Source organism: Macaca mulatta, chromosome 7 (assembly GCF_049350105.2).
Source record: "Macaca mulatta isolate MMU2019108-1 chromosome 7, T2T-MMU8v2.0, whole genome shotgun sequence".
Classification (NCBI taxonomy): Eukaryota; Metazoa; Chordata; class Mammalia; order Primates; family Cercopithecidae; genus Macaca; species Macaca mulatta.
The window spans coordinates 19,881,811-19,899,018 of NC_133412.1; the positions used below are offsets into that span (position 1 = coordinate 19,881,811).

Consider the following 17,208-nt stretch of genomic DNA (forward strand, 5'->3'; position numbering starts at 1 on the left):
ATTTATACTATTTTTTTTGTTTGTTTGTTTTTGAAGACATGGTCTCGGCCAGGCACAGTGGCTCACGCCTGTAATCCTAGTACTTTGGGAGGCTGAGGTGGGCAGATCACAAGGGGTCAGGAGTTTGAGACCAGCGTGGCCAACATGGCAAAACCCTAACTCTACTAAAAATACAAAAATTAGTCTGGTGTAGTGGCAGGAGGCTATAATCCCAGTTACTTGGGAAGCTGAGGCAAGAGAATCGCTTGGACCTGGCGGGTAGAGGTTGCAGTGAGCCGAGATTGCTCCACTTCATTCCAGCCTTGGCAAAAGAGCAAAACTCCGTCTCAATAAATAAATAAATAAATAAAAATAAATAAAGACACGGTCCCACTCTATCACCCAGGCTGGAGTGCCATGACACAAACATGGCTCACTGCAGCCTCAACCTTCCAGGTTCAAGCTATCTTTCCTACATCAGCCTCCCAAGTAGCTGGGACCATGGGCACATGCCACCACACTGGGCTAATGGTTTTATTTTGAACAGACTGGGTCTCTTTATGCTGGCCAGGCTAGTCTTGAACTCCTGGGCTCAAGCAATCCTCCCACGTCAGCCTCCCAAAATGTATACTAATTTTTGTTGTTATCATTGAGAGAAGAATGTTCAAATCTCTATGATAGTGAATTGTCTATTCCTTTAGTTGTATCCATTTTTGCTTCATGTATTTTGAAGCTCTGATATCAGGCACAAGCATAGTTATAACTGTTAAATCTTTCTCATGAACTGACCTTTTATTGTTATGAAATGATCCCTTTAACTCTGGTGATACTTTTTATATTGAAGTCTATTTTATCTGATATAAATATAACCACTCTAGGCTTCTTATGCTACTTTGTCTGATCTTTTTCCATGCATTTGCTTTTAGTCATTTTGTCTTTATGCATTAAATCAGTGTGTATTCCATTAAAGCCAATGAAGTTATTAATACAGTTGAATTAGAGCTACCATTTTATTATTTTTAGCTCCTCTATTTTTGTTCAGTTATACCTGTTTCTGTCTCCTTTGGATTATTCACTTTAATTTTTCTACTAGTTTTTTTTTTAGCAACACTTCTTTGCATGATTATATTTTCCCCCCAGTGGTTGCTGTAGGAATTCCAACATGTATCTTTACCATTATACTCTTTACTGTGTTAAAAAGTACCACTGGCCGGGCATGGTGGCTCATGCCTGTAATCCTAGCACTTTGGGAGGCCAAGATGGGTGGATCGCCTGAGGTCAGGAGTTCGAGACCAGCCTGACCAACAAGGTGAAACCCGTCTCTACCGAAAATACAAAAATTAGCTGCGCATGGAGGCGGCGCCTGTACTCCCAGCTACTCAAGAGGCTAAGGCAGGAGAATCGCTTGAACCCAGGAGGCAGAGATTGCAGTGAGCAGAGATGGCACCACTGCACTCCAGCCTGAATGACAAGAATGAAACTCTGTTTCAAAAAAAAAAAGAAAAAAAGTACCACTACAGGTAATATGTAAAAACCTTGCAACCATATAGGCCCATTTACCCTCACCCACCATCCCATGCTTTATGGGATATGTTTTATATCTACCATATGTAATGAACCCCCAAGATGATACTTTTTTGTGCTATAGTCATTTTTTTAAGAAATGAAAAAGAAAGTTTCAAAATATCTATCCAGATATTTACAAGTTCTAACCTTCATTGCTTTCTGAAGATTCAACTTTCCATCTGGTATCATTTCCCTACAGCCTGAAGAACTCCTTTTAGCATTTCTTATAGTGCAGATCTACTAGCAATGAATTATCTTACAATATCTTTATTTCATATTATTTCTCTTTTTTTTTTTTTTTTTTTTTTTTGAGACAGAGTCTTGCTCTGTCACCCAGGCTGGAGTGCAGTGGTATCATCTCAGCTCACTGCAACCTCCGCCTCCTGGGTTCAAGCGATTCTGCTGCTTCAGTCTCCCAAGTACCTGGGATTACAGGTGCCACTAATCATGCCTGGCTTTTTTGTATTTTTAGTAGAGATGGGGTTTCACCATGTTGGCCAGGCTGGTCTCAAACTCCTGACCTTGGGTCATCCACCCGCATCAACCTCCCAAAAGTGTTGGGATTACAGGCATGAGCCACTGCACCCAGCCCCATATTCTTTCTTGAAGGCTATTCTGCTGAATCTGAAATTCTGGGCTGACATGTTTTTTCCTTCAGCACTTTAAGGATTCTCTATTCGCTTCTGGCCTCCACTATTTCTGATGATTCATCAGAATAAACGGAATTGTCTCTTTGTATCTAATATGTTGTTTTCTTTGCTGTTTTCTAGATTTTTCCTTTTGTCTGCCAATAGTTTAACTATAAGGCACTCACCCACAGTTTTCTTTGTATTAAAATTCTTGAGGTTTCTGTGGTTTTATTTTTATCTTTCTTGGGGTTTGCTGAGCTTACTGAATCAACCAATGTATGTCCTTCACCAAATTTGGGAAATTTTCAGCCATTAAATTTTTAAACATTTTTTTCTTTCTCATTGTTTTTCTTCTCCCTTCCAGATTTCAATTAAATGTGCTGGGTTTTTAAAATATTGATCCCAGGTCACTGAGGATGTATTTCTTTTTCCCTCTCACTCTTTCTTCAACTTTAATTTCAAGGATGCTTTCCTCTGTCATCTCCATTCTTCCATTAAGCCTCATCCAGTTTACATTTTTATTTCAGGTATCATATTTTTCATTTCTAGAATGTCTATTTAGTTATCTTAGTTTCACACACATTCTTTATGAGTACATTTTCCTTTATATCATTTTTATTTCCTTTACTAATACACAGTTATAAAAGTTTAAAATCATTTCCTGCTAATCCCAGCATTTGAGCATTTTAAGGTTACTGTCTAGAGTCTCATTTAGCTTGAGAATAGGTTACATTTCCCTGTTTCTTTGTATGTGAGTAGTTTTGGAATATATCCTGGATATTTTGAATGTTATGTTGCAGCAACTCTGGAGTCCTTTATATTCCTCTGAAGAGTATTGTTTTTTTTAGTTTTGTTTTCGTAGTATCTAACTTGGTTAACTCAAACTACAAATCTGTCTCCTAGGCAGCAATGAAATCTTCAGTTATTTCATCCTTAGCTGGGCTTCTCTGGAGTCTGCTCCACATATGCATAATTCAGCGGTCTGCCGAGATCTGGGCAGAGTTTATTCACAGAGTCTGATGCTTCTTCTCTCTCTCTGCTTTCCAGGATTCTCCTCTCACTTCCCAACAGCTGTAGTTGCTTGAGCTTTATCTTCTGGTTCTTCAGGCCACAAAGACTAAAGTTTACTATTGGAATTTTAAGCACCCTACATGACATAGATCAGGGCCTGCCGTAATGTTAGAAGCCATGAAAATGGGAAATTACTCCAAGTAGTCCCATTCTTCTGTTAACTCCCCTCTAGAATCTGCCTGGTTTTTTGTAACGCTCCAGTAGATTTTACTGGTTTTATGTATTTATGTACAGATGTAATAATTGTTATCTGTGGGGGCATTGGCCAGGAGGAGCTTACTCAGCCTATGACCAGAACAGGACTCCCATGTTTGCACTTTTGTGACCCACCAGCCTGTTTGAATGGCTCCAAGCAATACTCAAGCAGGTCAGACTTATCAAAGAAGACATATCCTCAATCATGCAATGGAGTAGGAGGCCCTAGGTTTAGTGACAAAGTCTGCTGGGACCTGGGTGACTCTTGAATGGCAGCTGTTCATGAGGTGGCTTGGCATTCCAGCCTACTTCAATTTTATGGTGCCTCCATCTAAACACACACATATATGGTTTGCTCAACCATACACTGAAAAAACCATTCTCATGCATGCTTATGTTTAATGCCTTTGTCCCTCACTATTAAAAGCCCTTCAAAGGCATCTAATTATGTAAGTTATAAATAAAAATATTTAAAATGTCTTACAAGGCCCACTTGAAAGAACCCTTGCTAATGTGTATTACATAGGTTTGAGCTACTTTCTTGTAGGTCTCTGTGATCAGATAAAATGGCATTTTCAGTTCTTCCCACCTACCACACTCCTCCCACCTTTGGGCTGTTTCATGTGCTGGTCCCTCTCCTTGGAAAGCTCTTACTCCTTTTCATCTAGTTAATTATTCATCCTTCAAATCTCAGTCCAAATGTCAGTTGCCTAGGAAAGCACTCCCTCATCTCCCAGACTAGGTCATACCCCTCACTGTGCACTGCTCTTCTGAAACCCTGTCCCTTCTTTACAACACTTATCCCAATTGTGGCTATCTCTGAGGCACACTGTAGAGCAGCAATTCTCAATCACATCAGACCCAACTCTTTTTTCCTAAAACATATCATTGTGGAAATTTTCATTCATACATAAAAATAGAAGGATTATTATAACAATCCCTGGTGTTCTGATCAGCCAGCTTCCCCAATTGTCACAATGTTTTCTTTAAAGATAACCTTCTTATCCTTCTTGAAATAAAATGCAGAGCTACTGTAACTTACTTACACATGTAAAACTTCAAATATCAATATAATGTGCTAACTATTATAAAAATGAAAAATTAAAGGAAAGTGAGTTATAAAATAACATGTATATCAACATATAAATGCTCAGACATGACTATATTAGAAGGATAAAACTATAAATGTGACTACTACAAAATCAGACGAATATAGACAGGTATGTGATACTATTGATAAAAAAAAAAAAAAAAAATACCATGAATAGGCTGGACATGGTGGCTTATGCCTATAATCCCAGTACTTTGGGAGGCTGAGGCAGTCAAATCACCTTAGGGTGGGAGTTCAAGACCAGCCTGGCCAACATAGTGAAATCCCATCTCTACTAAACATAAAAATTAGCCAGGTGTGGTGATGCATGCCCATAGTCCCACATACTCAGGAAGCTTAGGCATGAGAATTGGTTGAACTCGGGAGGCAGAGGTTGCAGTGAGCCAAGATCATGCCACCACACTCCAGCCTGGGTGACAGAGTAAGACTCTGTCTCAAAACAAACAAACACAAACAGCATTGCTGTCTGCAATATAATTTCCCAAAATAGTGACCAACTCAATAATCTTTCTGAACTAGAGGAAGTACAATCCCTTGATTTACACGATAACTATGCTTCATGCAAAAAAATACTCTGTGTTGACAGGTGCAGTAGCTCATGCCTGCAATCCCACCATCTGGGAGGCGGAGGCAGGTGGATCATTAGAGTCCAGGAGTTCAAGACCAGTCTGGCCAACATGGCAAAACCCTGTATCTACAAAAAAAAAAAAATTAGCTGGGTTTGGGGGTCCATGCCTGTAATCCCAGCTATTCAGGTGGCTGAGACACAAGAAACACTTGAACCCAGGAGGCAGAGGTTGCAGTAAGCCAAGACCATGCCACTGCACTCCAGCCTGGGGGGTCAGAGTGAGACCTTACCTCAGGAAAAAAAAAAAAAAAATACTGTGTGTTTATGTTAAACAAATTTGGTTTGAGGCTCAGATAATTATAAACCGATTTTTCACCTACATGAACACCTTCTGGGACATTAGAAAGCGATGCAAGGCAGGGCGCGGTGGCTCAAGCCTGTAATCCCAGCACTTTGGGAGGCCGAGACGGGCGAATCACGAGGTCAGGAGATCGAGACCATCCTGGTTAACATGGTGAAACCTCGTCTCTACTAAATATACAAAAAACTAGCCGGGCGAGGTGGCGGGCGCCTGTAGTCCCAGCTACTCGGGAGACTGAGGCAGGAGAATGGCGTAAACCTGGGAGGCGGAGCTTGCAGTGAGCTGAGATCCGGCCACTGTACTCCAACCTGGGCGGCAGAGCGAGACTCCGTCTCAAAAAAAAAAAAGAAAGCGATGCAAGATTTATGTGTTCTCACCACAAAAACTTGTAAGTAATACATATGTTAGTTTCATCTAGCTATTCCACAAGGTACAGCAGGTCCTCAAAAAATGTTGTTTCATTCAATACCATGCTGTTATAACATTAATGAGAAAAAGTAAATTATTTCCAGCTGAGGCCACTGTCTATGTAGAGCTTGTATGTTCTCCCTATTCCTTCATGGGATTCTTCCAGGTCTCTAGTTTCCTCCCACACCCCAAAGATGTGCCTGATAGGTGAACCGGGTGTCTAAATAGTCACAGTCTCGGTGAGTGTGTGTGTGTGTGTCTGAGTGCACCCTGTGATGGAATGGCATCCTGTCCAGGGTTGGTTTCTACCTTGTAAACTTAGCTGCTCTGACCACCTGAACACTGAACTGGAATAAAGAGGCTGGAAAATAAAAGAGTGGATAAATACAAATTATTGTAAAATAAAAATGTGTGAAGTATGCACGACAATAAACAATGTGGTATGAAAGCACCCATCTGTCATATTTGTTGATTTTTAACCACATGGTAGTAGGCAGTGCTCCTTAAAATTTTTGCTTTGGAAACATTTATTCCTTGACTTAGCCCACCACCAGTGTGACTGTGGTCACCCACTGATTCACCAAAAATCAGGCAAATATCCTGTTTTTATTACTCTTTCTTTTTTTTTTTTTTTTTGGAGACGGAGTCTCATTCTGTTGCCAGGCTGGAGTGTGGTGGCGTGATCTCAGCTCACTGCAACCTCCGCCTCCTGGGTTCAATCGATTCTCCTGCCTCAGCTTCCCAAGCAGCTAGGACTACAGGCATGTACCACCACACCCAGCTAACTTTTGTATTTTTTAGTAGATATAGGGTTTCACTGTGTTGACCAGGATGGTCTAGATCTCTTGACCTCGTGATCCACCTGCCTTGGCCTCCGAAAGTGCTGGGACTACAGTCGTGAGCCACTGCGCCCAGCTCTTTTTTTTCTCCCCCTAGAGACAGGGGTTTGCTCTGTCACCTGGGGTGGAGTGCAGGGGCATGATCATAGCTCACTGCAGCTTCAAACTCCTGGGCTCAAGTGATCCTTCCACCTCAGCCTCCCAAGTAGCTGGGATTACAGGTATACGCTACCACACTTAGTCAACTTTTTAAATTTTTTGTAGAGACAGGGTCTTGCTTTGTAGCCAAGGCTGATCTCAAACTCCCAGCTTCAAGTGTCCTCCCACCTTGGCCTCCCAAAGTGGTAGGATTACAGGTATAAGCCACCATGCCCAGGCTACTACTCTTTTTTACATCTACGTATAGCTCACATTTATTTCAATGTTTAATATTAGAAGTGTTTGGGGTCTTTGTTTAGAAGTTTGGTGATGTTTTTGTGATCAGAAATATGCCATAGGAACTTAATTCTTTTTTATATCAATTAGCCTGTGGCAAAATTAGTTTTGTTACATGCTGTTTTGCTTAGTCACAGTTTCCAAGATCCTATTGATGTTAAGTGAGGACTTGTTATATACATATGTCGAGGCACCATGTTGTACACAATAAATATAGATACATTTTATTGCCAATTAAAACACTAATTTTTTTGGCCAGGCACAGTGGATCATGCCTGTAATCCCAGCACTTTGGGAGGCTGAGGTGGGTGGATCACCAGGTCAGATATTCGAGACCAGCCTGGCCAACATAGTGAAATCCCATCTCTACTAAAAATACAAAAAATTAGCCGGGCATGGTGGCGGGTGACTGTAATCCCAGCTATTCGGGAGACTGAGGCAGGAGAATTGCTTGAACCTGGGAGGCAGAGGTTGCAGTGAGCAGAGATTGTGCCATTGCACTCCAGCCTGGGAAACAAGAGTGAGACTCTGTCTCAAAAAAATAAATAAAACCCAGCTCTATTACTCACTAGTTGTGGTCGTGAGTAATTTAATCTTTCTGTGCTTTAGTTTCCCACATTTATAAAAGAATTATGATATTAGTATCAAAGCCACAGGGTTATTGTGAGGAATAAATTAGCAAATCTATTCAGTCATGCCTATGTAATGAAATAAATTAGTGAATCCACAGGAAGCATTTTACACAAAAGTATTTTATTCACTAAATCTATGCTATATTATTAGCGTAATTATTCACTTAATGATTGCCTCTGCCAACAGACTGCAAGCTCCATGAGGGCGAGCGAGAATGCCTTCTTGTTCATTGTTTTATTCCCATTACCTGGCACATCATCTGGGTATGGACTAGGTATTCAGTATTTGCTGTATAAATTAATACAAATTAACAAAGATGTTTGTAACAGAAATAAACAGTAAGAACTGGAGTATAACATTCAACAGTATTATTTTAGGTTATACTGCTAAGGTGCTTATATATATAGATGTCAGAATTTATCCTCATGATATGCACTCATGTAGAATATCTCTAGAGGGATTCCCAGGAAACTGCTAACAGACACGGCCTCTGGCAAAAGAACTGAGAGCATGAGGGTCAGGGATGGATTTACTTTTCACTGAAAATCCTGTACTTTCCAAAAATTTAAGCAACATACACTAGTATTTTTAAAAATTAAAAACAGCAGGGCATTATGGCATGTTCCTGTAATCCTACCTACAAGGAAGACTAAGGCAGAAGGACTGTTTGAGCCTAAGAATTTGAGACGAGCCTGGGCAACATAGCAAGACCCCATCTCTGTTTTCATTAAAAAATGCGGGGGAAAAAAAAAACCAAACTTAAACCAAACTTTAAAAAAACCGCACTCGTATTTTTAACTTGCAATTTTTTTTTTTTTTTTTTGACTTTAGGTCTAAGAATGAAGACTGCCAGGATGGTTCCAGGTATGTTACTTTTTTGAAACTCCAGAAATCAAGAGATATGATTTTCACATATTTTTGAACTTTCAGAATGGCTAATTATAGACTACCACACTACACAGACCTAACCTGGTTTACTGGTACTCCAAAACTATTAGACACTGATTACCTGTCTAATAAGATACAAAGAAGATATGAGTAACATAACTACTAGAATAGTAATATTTTACATTTATATACTAGCTTATAAAGTAGGGTGAAAAAGTATGGACCTTGGAATTAGACAAAAATACTTCATAGGACGACTACCTTGAGTAAATCTTAATCTCTCCAAACTTCAAATTCCTCTTTTGTAAAAAGGAAATCCTTCTGTACTTTCCAAAAATTTAAGCAATATACATTACTGTTTTTAAAATTAAAAACAGCAGGGCATTATGGCACATTCCTGTAATCCCACCTACAAGGGAGACTAAGGCAGAAGGACTGTGTGAGCCTAAGAATTTGAGACTAGCCTGGGCAACACAGCAAAACCCCATCTCTGTTTTCATTAAAAAATGAAATAGTTAACATGGATTCAGTTAAAAAAAAAAAAAAAGCAATTTCTTGCAGTGAGCTTTGTTTTAAAAGTAATCATTTCTATTTTGAACAGAGGTAATGCTAGTGGTTTCAAAATGTAAAAGGTACAAAAGGGTTTACAGCTGGTTTCAAACAGAGACACGTAATTTAACAATGGAGAACTCAGATTCACCATCTGACCTCACTTATCAATCTCAGCACCACTAATAGTGGGAAAACTAAAGTACACAGCATGGCCTAGCTATCATCCCAAAAGTGTTTCACCTGCATCACATCAAGTGGTCTGCTCTAACTTCCAGTTTGTAGTAACAAGTGAAATGATATCACCAGAAATCAATCAGGGACAAATCTAGATAACTGACCAGGTCCTTTCAACAAGTCATGTGGAGGGGGTAGCAAGGGGAGGGAAGGGAAAAAGGTAACCGTTCTAGATAAAAGAGACTTCAAGAGATATACAAATCAACTGCAATCTGTGGCCTTTGATTAGAAACTGGATTTAAAAACAGTTTTTTAAAAGAGACAATCTGGAGAAATTTTAATAAGAATTGAGTATTAGATAATAGAAAAGAATTACTGTTCACTGTAATTATGATATTGGGATTGGCATGGGAAAATGTTCTTTTTATTAGAGATATTAAAATATTTAGGGGTTAAATGTCAAGAATAGGCTAGACGCGGTGGTTCACACCTGTAATCCCAGGACTTTGGGAGGCCAAGACTGGTGGATCACTTGAGGTCAGAAGTTTGAGACCAGACTGGCCAACATTGTGAAACCCCGTCTCTACTAAAAATATAAAAATCAGCTGGGTGTCAGGTCACACACCTGTAATCCCAGCTACTTGGGAGGCTGAGGCACAAGAATCTCTTGAACTCAGGAGGCAGAGGTTGTAGCGAACTGAGATCGTACCACTGCACTCCAGCCTGGTCAAAAGAGCAAGACTCCATCTCAAAAAATAAAAATAAAATAAAATTTAAAACATCAAGAATAAAAGCAAATATGGCAAAATATTAACAGATTTTAAAATCTGAGTGATAGGTTTACAGGGGTTCAATATTTTTTCTACTTTTCTGGTTTAAATTTTTTCATAATAAACAGTAAAATGAAAAAGCTTATAGGAGGCCAGGCACGGTGGCTCATGCCTATAATCCCAACACTTTGGGAGGCCAAGGTGAGTGGTTTACCTGAGGTCAGGCGTTCAAGACCAGCCTGGCCAACACGGCGAAACCCCCTCTCTACTAAAATACAAAAAATTAGCCAGACATGGTGGCAGGTACCTGTAATCCCAGCTACTCGGGAGGCTGAGGCAGGAGAATCGCTTGAACCTGGGAGGTGGAGGTTGCAGTGAGCTGAGATCGTGCCACTGCACTCCAGCCTGGGCACCAAGAGCAAAACTCTGTCTTAAAGAAAAACAAAGCTTATAGGGAAAATATGGCCTGGATGCAGTGGCAGCACACTTATAATCCTAGCACTTTGGGAGGCCGAGACAGGAGAATCACTTGAGGCCAGGAGTTCAAGACCATTCTGAGCAACACAGCAAGACCTCCTCTTGATAAAAAAAAAAATTTCTTAATTAGCTGGGCATGGTGGCACGCACCTGTAGTCCCAGCTACTAAGAAGGGTGAGGCGGGAAGAGGATTGCTGGGGCTCAGGAGTTTAAGGGTGTAGTGAGCCATGATAACGCCACTGCACTTCAGCCTAGGTGACTGAGCAAGACCCTGTCTCAAAAAAAAAAAAAAGCTTTTAGGGAAAATTATTACCACCCCCTCCTGTTTCCTAGCCACCGTCACTTCCACAGTCACGAGTTTGTTTTCCAGAGATATTTTTCAATTTTTTTGCATGAAAATACAAAACATAAAATTTACCATCTTAATCATTTAAGTGTAGTTTAGTGGCATTAAATACATTCATAATGTTGTACAACCATCACTACCATCCATCTCCATAACTATTTGCATCTTGCATAACTGAAACTTTATATCCATTAAACAGTAACTCCTCATTTCCTCCTCCCTCAACCCCTGGCAACCACCATTCTACTTGATGTCTCCATGATTCTGACTATCCTCCACAGAGAATATGCTATGCATATACGGTTGTCTCTTGCTATCCATGGGGGACTGGTTCCAGAATCTCCCTCAGTACCAAAATCTGAGAATGCTAAAAACTCTTATATGAAACGGCACAGTATATGCATGTAACCTATGCATACCTTCCACATACTTTAAATCATCTCTAGATTACACAGAAGACCTAATACAATGCCTACACATAACCTCATTCTGTGGATGCAATGAAGTATGTACTCAGCACGTAGCAAATTCAAGTTTTGCTTTTCAGAACTTTGTGAATTTTTTTCCCCCAAATATTATCCATCCAAAGTTGGTAGAATCCATGGATGCAGAACCCATGGACGGATATGGAGGACCAATTGTATATGTAATACATAATATTTTTATAAAACCACAGTGGTCGCAAAATGCATACCCTCTTTTGCACCTTTTCTTTCTCACTATATGGGAGGTCATTCAATATTAGCGCATACAGAGTTGGCTCATTCTTTCTAGCAAATGCATACATTTATTTAACCAATCCTTTACTGATGAAGACCTGGGAGCTTCTTGATAGTTTCTTTCAGATTAAAACATGCACACACGCGTGCACACACACACACACTCGACTGTAGGGTTTCCACTAGTGATTTTACATGTTAGAGGTCCAAGTAGAGCATTCATATGTAACTTGTCTGCCTAGGTGCTCTTATTCATTGGGTACACAAATTAATCCTAAACTCTCCACTAAGATACTCCAATTACAAAACATGCAGTACACAGACTTGTCACTGAGCCATTCCTGGTCCCAGACCCAAGTTGTCTAGCATCTACCATTCCTTTCAACTCTTGTAGAGCAGCCTTCAGACTACATTCGCACTAATCTAGATGTACAATAATCGCTATTCATAGTCTTTCCTTTTTAAATGCCTTCCTTTTAATCAAAAAAATTGAGGCCGGGTGCAGTGGCTCACGCCTGTAATCCCAGCAATTTGGGAGGCCAGGTGGATCACCTGAGGTCAGGAGTTCGAGACCAGCCTAGCCAACATGGTGAAGCCCTGCCTATTAAAAATGGAAAAAGTTAGCTAGGCAGGTGGTGGGCACCTGTATTCCCAGCTACTTGGGAGGTTGAGACAGGAGAATCACCTGAACCCAAGAAGCAGAGGTTGCAGTGAGCTGGGATCATGCCACTGCACTCCAGCCTGGGTGACAGAGCAAGGATCTTAAAAAAAAAAAAAAAAAAAAAAAAACCAAAACACACACACACACAAGGTTCTGAACTCAGCTGATCAGATTCGTTCACATCCTCTACCTCCTGCCAGGCCATTTTATTTACTTATTATTTTTTAATTTTTGAGATGGAGTTTCGTTTTTGGAGTGCAATGGCACGAGCTCGGCTCACTGCAACCTCTGCCTCCCAGGTTCAAGCGATTTTCCTGCCTCAGCCTTCTGGGTAGCTGGAATTACAGGCATGTGCCATCACACCCAGCTACTTTTGTATTTCTAGTAGAGACGGGGTTTCTCCATGTTGGTCAGGCCGGTCTCAAACTCCTGACCTAATGTGATCCGCCCGCCTCAGCCTCCCAAAGTGCTGGGATTACAGGTGTGAGTCATTGCGCCTGGCCCCTTCCAGGCCATTTTTAAGTTCTTCTCAAAAACCATCTAGTATTTCTAATTAAAGGGCTCCTACCATCTTCTAGACTCAAGAGTTAACTCTAGGCATGGCGCGGTATTTGGCAAATGTGTGGTAGATACTAAATAAATTCTAGTTGCATCTGAATATTGTCTTTCATTATTTCATTCACGACCAAACTTGAGAATGGGGCTTAAAACAAATTTTAAGATTTCCCATGGTATTTACAACAGTCCTAAGCGCTTAGTAAGTATTCAAAAGTTATTTGTGGGCAGGGCGCGGTGGCTCACGCCTGTAAACCCAGCACTTTCAGAGGCCGAGGCGGGTGGATCATCTAAGGTCAGGAGTTCGAGACTAGCCTGGACAACGTGGTGAAACCCCGTCTCCACTAAAAATACAAAAATTAGCTGGGCGCGGTGGTGGTGCATGCCTGTAATCCCAGCTACTCGGGAGGCTGAGGCAGGAGAATCTCTTGAAACTGGAGGGCGGAGGTTGCAGTGGGCCAAGATCCCGCCACTGCACTCCAGCCTGGGGGAAAGAGTGAAACACCGTCCTAAAATAATAATAATAATAATAATAATAAATAAATAAAAATACAAAAAATTAGCCAGGTATGGTGGCGGGCGCCTGTAATCCCAGCTACTGGGGAGGCTGAGGCAGGAGAATCCCTTGAATCCAGGAGGCGGAGGTTGCAGTGAGCCGAGATCGCGCCACTGCACTCCAGCCTGGGCAACAAGAGCGAAACTTTGTCTCCAAAAAAAAGTTATTTGTGGTTTGAATAAATTGGATATAAACCATTATGGTGGATACAGCACTTATTTGCTAGGTAAGAGAACTTCGCTTACCTAGGATGACAGTCTCAAGTCGCTAAAAGCCATGGATATCTCAAACTTCTCAATAAGATGGCTTAATCTTACTCCCAAAAATGATTACACAACAAATTGAAAGGGGAAGAGGGTGTAAAGCGTTTCCTCTCTACAATTATACACCGAGATTCGGACTAAATATTAAACGGACACAGTAAGCTGTTACTAGTTGTTATTATTAAGACGCATCCCACAAGGAGAGAAACGAAAGGAGGAAAAAGAACGGAGGTTGTCAGTCGCGAGAGGCTGAAATGTGTTCCTGGCCTGAGACCTACGGGCTTTAAGGACCAGGATCTTTGGACTCCCTGCCCACCTGGGGATCGAAGCAGGTCAGCGGCTTCCCCTAAAGGTCAAGGCTTTGGAGCCACGTTTCCTTCTGCGGCTGGGAGCAGAGCTGGAACGCCCCCGCGAAAATCCGTACCCCGAAGCCAGCAGCACCGCCTGCCCATAAACCCGCGCCGGCTCTGGGAGAGCGGACCACCAGCTCGCCCCCGCGCCGCAGCCTGCAGGAGTAGAAACCCGGCGGTGTCTCGCAGCCCCACAACCTGCCTGAGGGACAGACCACCAGGACCCTTGGGCTCCGATACCCTCAACGCAGGCCGGCCCGTCGATACTCACATTCACAGCCAACCCCGCTTACTCCATCAGGCCGTCGTGGGCCAGGCGAGGGAGCTCCCTGACGCCCCAGACGCCCCCTTCAGTTTTGGGTCCGGGAGCCTGCTCCGGACCCGCTCCCCGCCGGGCCCCGCCACAGCCGCCGCCAGCGCGCAGGCGCACACCGAGGCCGTCACGCTCTTTTTTTTTTTTTCCTTTGCGGTCCGCCGTTTTCAATAATCTAGCTTTATTCGAACACGAGAGTGAACAACGGACACACAGGAAGAGGTTTTTCTCAAAAAGAATGGAGGAAGAACAAAGGCAGGCCAGCTTGCCCGAGAGTCAGTACGCAGCGTCGGACGCTATGAACAGCCTCCCTGGTCCCTTTTTCATTCTCCTTGTTTCTCCTTGTTCTTTCCCCGCCTCCCTCTAGCTCCTGCTCTCTTCCTTGGTGTCCCGCCATTTCCTTTAGTCAGTGGCAACTGTTCGGGCTAAATTTTGAAATCACTCCTTCCTTGTAAAACTTACTGAAGTTTAATGGAAGGTGCAAGAGCTTTAGAACAGACAGACCTGAGTTTCAGATCTTGAACTAGCTACTAATAATTTGTGACTTTGGGTAAACTACAGTTCTTGGAATCTCAGGTTCTTGAATTAAAATTAGGATAATGTTATCTCACAGGGTGTTGCTACGATTAAATAACATAGGTCAAGTGTTTATCCATTAATGCTGCCTATCACAGAGCAGACATTCCATAATACTGATTTTATTCTTACTCATGCCTAAGGTATTTATAATATTTTTAAAGTAGAGACGGGGTTTCACCATGTTGCCCAGGCTGGTCTCAAACTCCTGGGCTCAAGTGATCGGCCTGCCTCAGCCTTCCAAAGTGCTGGGATTGAAGGTGTCAGCTACTGCGTCCAGCCTACATTTATTATTATTATTTATGTATGTATGTATGTATTTTGAGACGGAGTCTTGCTCTCGTTCGGGCTGTAGTGCAGAGCCGTTATCTTGGTTCACTGCAACCTCCGTCTTCTGGGTTCAAACGATACTTCAGCCTCAGCCTCCCAAGTAGCTGGAATTACAGATGTGCACCACCACGCCCAACAGATTTTTGTATTTTTAGTAGGGATGGAGTTTCGCCATATTGGCCAGGCAGGTCTCAAACTCCTGATCGCAAATGATCCACCCACCTCGGCTTCCCTAAGTGCTGGAATTACAGGTGTGAGCCACCACGCTGGCCGGCTATATTTATTATTAAATGTAGCCCATACCCATTCCCTCAGAAACCTAATTTTAGTGACTAAGACTAGTCAGATAAATGAAATGACATTAAGGGTGATAATTATGTGAAGTGTTCCTCCTATATTATTGAGATTATAACATCTGTGTTTAACAAGACCTTCAATGCCTCAAATGAAAGTAAGCAGCGACGGGGCGCGGTGGCTCACGCCTGTAATCCCAGCACTTTGGGAGGCTGAGGCGGGTGGATCGTGAGGTCTGGAGATCAAGATCATCCTGGTCAACATGGTGAAACCCCTTCTCTACTAAAAATACAAAATTTAGCAGAGCGTAGTGGTGCGTGCCTGTAGTCCCAGTTACTCGGGAGACTGAGGAAGGAGAATCGCTTGAATCCGGGAGTGCGAGGTTGCAGTGAGCCGAGATCGAGCCACTGCACTCCAACCTAGCGACAGAGCCAGACTCCCTCTCAAAAAAAAAAAAAAAAAAAAAAAAAGGAAGCGGCTGTATTCATCTTTTCTATGTAAATCCAGATTTGTTCTAGAGCTTTAGGAAATTTCCAGTTCCGTGTTTGTGACATCACAAGTCCTTGAAACACTCAAGAGCTGTGGCACACTGCTCATTCTATTCACCTTCAAAGGCATGCAATGGAAGAACTATTTTACCCTATAAACTCTGGGCCATCCTTCCAGGAAAAGCCTGTAGAAGACTACAGTCAGATATTGGTGAGTGCCAAGGTAACGCTAGATTAGGGTTTCTCAACTTTGGGGTTACTGACATTTTGGAACGTAAACTTTTTTGTCAGGGGTATCCTGTGCATTGTAAGATGTTTAGCAGCAGATTGGGAGTGGTGGCTCACACATGTAATCCTAGAACTTTGGGAGGTCAAGGAAGGCAGATCGCTTGAGTCCAGGAGTTTGAGACCAGGCTAGGTGACATGGTGAAACCCTGTCTCTACAAAAAATGCAAAAATTAGCGGGCAGTGGTGGTGCACACCTGTAGTCCCAGCTACTCGGCAGGCTGAGGTGGGAGGATTTGAGCTGCAGAGGTAGAGGTTGCAGTGAGCTGACATCACACCATTGCACTCCACCCTGGGCAACAGAGTAAGACCTCTCTCTCTCTCACTCTCTCTGTTTTTTATATATATACATATATATATATATAATATGTGTGTGTGTGTGTCTGTGTGTGTGTTTAACACCACTGCTGGACACGATGCTAGCAGTACCCACCCCTGTTTCCCTGTCATCACAATAAAGCGTCTCCAGACATTGCCAAATATCCCCTGGAGGACAAAATCATCCCTGGTTGAGAACCACGGAATTATATCAATGACCATCACAACCCTAAATGAACTAATTAACTCAACTGTACATTTTCTCCACCTCTGCCCTCAAAAAGTGACTGCTGCTTGAGAAAATTACACAGGAGGGCAGAAAATGGTGAATTCATTTTTGCCCATATTAAAAAGGACCTCAGTATTGCTTATCAGTCCTACAACATTTTTCTGTCAACTTGTTGTATTACTTTCTACAATATTCCCAATCTTCTCAACTTTCCTTTAAACTCCCAATACCACTTCCTTTTCTATCGGAAGATGACCCCATCTCCAACT

The 17,208-nt window shown here is 42.1% G+C and overlaps 1 protein-coding gene across 10 annotated transcripts in view; it reads right to left on the reverse strand.

Moving 5' to 3' along the window:
- ZNF106 (zinc finger protein 106) overlaps window positions 1–14,521 on the reverse strand; it is an 81,950-nt gene extending 67,429 nt beyond the window's left edge. For all 10 annotated transcript variants that reach the window (XM_077939162.1, XM_028850784.2, XM_077939161.1 and 7 more), the window contains exon 1: window positions 14,378–14,521. The gene's annotated coding sequence lies outside the window, so the exon portion shown is untranslated. The remainder of the gene's footprint in view (window positions 1–14,377) is intronic.
- Between the last annotated feature and the right edge of the window lie 2,687 nt (window positions 14,522–17,208).